Source organism: Camellia sinensis, chromosome 3, assembly GCF_055761805.1.
Source record: "Camellia sinensis isolate YWXY chromosome 3, ASM5576180v1, whole genome shotgun sequence".
NCBI classification, from domain to species: Eukaryota; Viridiplantae; Streptophyta; class Magnoliopsida; order Ericales; family Theaceae; genus Camellia; species Camellia sinensis.
Window position 1 is genome coordinate 137696054 of NC_138963.1, and position 3130 is coordinate 137699183.

Consider the following 3130-nt stretch of genomic DNA (forward strand, 5'->3'; position numbering starts at 1 on the left):
ATTCTTTGGTGAGTGCTATTATCCGATCGTCATTTTGATTATCTGGCACAGGAGGAGTCAGAGGTGGAGGTGGAGGATGTGGTTGCTGCCACTGTTGTTGTCATTCTTGTTGTTGCCTCAATGTTTCTTCCATTTCCTGAATCAATCTCTCCATTCTATCTATTCTGGCAGTAGAGGACTCTTCTATCTCATCGCCTCTTGTTCTCACCATCTGATTAAACTCACATTATACTTCATACAAAGATTCACAGGTTGTTCATGTTAAAGAGCATACATATTCAAATAATTTGCAAAGTAAGAAAATCACAAACTTATAACACATAGTTGTTTACGTTGAAACATTTAGATGCATTCTCGATGCTATCAAATTCATACTTATCACATGAATGCATCCTAGATCTTTTCTAGACGCTTATTGCTCTTTTGGACAAGTGTGTGAGTTATTAACTCGTGCTCTGATACCACTCTGTCATGACCCGAACCCGCCCCCGTGGGTTAAGGACATAACCGGCCAGTAATCATGAGATTACCTATGGCCTCAAACCAAACCTTACGTATTTTAACAGAGTTAATGGGGGCCAAACGGAAGCAATTAAAAACTTTGTCCATAGAGCTGTGCTTCCATGGCACATCATAACAAACCATACATATGCATATTAATAACTCACAACAAAATATGTACTACATAAGGTTCTGTACATACAGGATTATATAAGTCTAAGTCAACCCATCACGACTATATACAACAGATACAAAGTCTTCGCCAACATGACAGAATATAAATACATAACAAAAGGGCGAAGACGGGTCTCGTACGTGAGACACAAGCGCTGACTCTCCTAAAACCTTTGTTGTTCCACATAGACTTCACTGGGGCTGTGTTTGGACTTCCCTTAGCTCACCTACAAACACATGAATGAGCGTGAGCGAAAGCCCAGTGAATAATATCAATTAAAGATGCTATACAGACGATATGTAGAACAACATGCTTCAAACGGCCTTAGGCCTAATTCATATTTCTATTTAACATATATACAGAATTTAGGTCAAGTGACTGCGGTTCCAAACAAACTGGCCTTTGGCCCATTCAAACTTTAATTTGTGTCAAAACGGCCTTTGGCCCTTTCAGATGACAAAATGGCCTTCGGCCCATTCACTCGTTCATGTCGAAACGCCCTCCGGCGCATTCATTCATGTCAAAACGGCCTCCGGCCCATTCATTTATGTCAAAACGGCCTCTGGCCCATTCATTCATGTCAAAACGGCCTCTGGCCCATTTATTTATGTCAAAACGGCCTTTGGCCCATTCATTCATGTCAAAACGGCCTCTGGCCCACTTATTTGGTATAGTAAACATTGTCCACCAATCGAATCAATGAACTTATAAAACTTACATAGAAGTAAGCAATTGGACAACAACATATTTCAGATATCTCTGTTAAGATATTACTCACAGTGATTGGTTGGTTGGTTTGCTCTAGAGCTCGACCCTACATATTCCATGAACACAAAAGGGTCACAAACAATTCAATCCGTTCCAAATTCACATTTTCCTCTTTAGGCTTCATTCTTATCTCTTTAACTCAATTACAATGTCCAATGCATGCCTAAGAGTACTTGGAAGTGAAAGAGAACAGAAAATGAAACACAGAATGTCTTTTCAAACTTTCAGAAAACAGGGTCACCGCTCGAGCGTGGACTTCCCCGCTCGAGCATACCCTTGAGGCCTGCAAAAGTACTAGATGCATCAAATTTACGCTCGATCGCGAACTATGGCGCTCGAGCGGAAGGCCTCTCTACATGGCTCCCCACTAGAGCGTGAACTTCCCCGCTCGAGCGGACACCATGTCTGCAGAAAATACTGGGATCATGAATTTCACGGTCGAGCGACGGTTTCCCCGCTCGAGCGGACATCAAAATTCTGGAAAATCCAGAACATGTTCTTGAGCTTCAATTCGACACTCTAACCAACATTTCTTACATGCAATAGCTCAAACTTCAAATACACTGGTACTAACATGGTATAAACCCCAAATCACAACACAATGAAGCTCAATTTCATGAATCAAACACATGCATGTCCCAAATTGACTCAAACTCATCACCAACACACTAAATTCAAACATTCAAGGTTCATACTTCCATGATTTGCACTTGCATGTGGAATATACACAATATCCTCAACTCAATTGGTGAAGAGATGATCAAATATATGGACTTAAACCAAAAATTCAACATGGATCATACACATTGTGCTCAAATATGGAAATTCATGGTAATTTCCTACATACATGCATCTATTGACTTTAAATTCAACAAATACAACTCAATTCATGATCTAACCCACCATTTAATCTTCAATTCACAAACTCACAATTCAAACTTATGAATTAAGGGTTGATTACTCACCTAGGAGCTTTAATCTTCCAAACTTATGCTTAATTCTTGAGTGCAGCTTCAAGATTACCAAGTTCCTTAGCAAATCTCTACTTTGAGCCTCTTCTCTCACTAAATCCGACCCCTCTCTCTCTCTCTCTCTCTAGAGCATAATTTCAGAAGTTGATCTCAAAAAGAAACAAAAATGAGAGTGTAATAGCCTTAATAAGAGCTCCCTTGGTCATATTATTATAATATAAAATAATTGAGCGCTAATTCATCAAATTCAATTTGATTAATTTGATCCGAATCAATTTTCAATAAAATTTCACTGTAGGCTCTAAAAATTAAGCTAATTACAATGGCACAATCGATTTCGGGTTCTGTGGCCGATAAGGCCTTCAATTAATTTCCAAAGCAAATAATCAAACAGATATTCCTACGGTGAACAGATGGAAATTCAAAACCACATATTTTCACATAATGGCACACAAAATCATATTAAACACATAATCACATTCATGTTAAGGACCAATTAACATATTACGGAATAAGGATATCACATATGTTGTTGTATTATCCAAACTAATAGTAAATATTTTATTTTGCAAAGTTTACTCGTATAATACATTTCTTATTTCTAACCCAAGTGAATGACCAGTGTATGGAAGTTCAGCTAATAGAAATGAAATGATTCTTTTATTTAATTTTCAATCATTATCAATAAAATGTACAGTGATGCATTGATATTCTA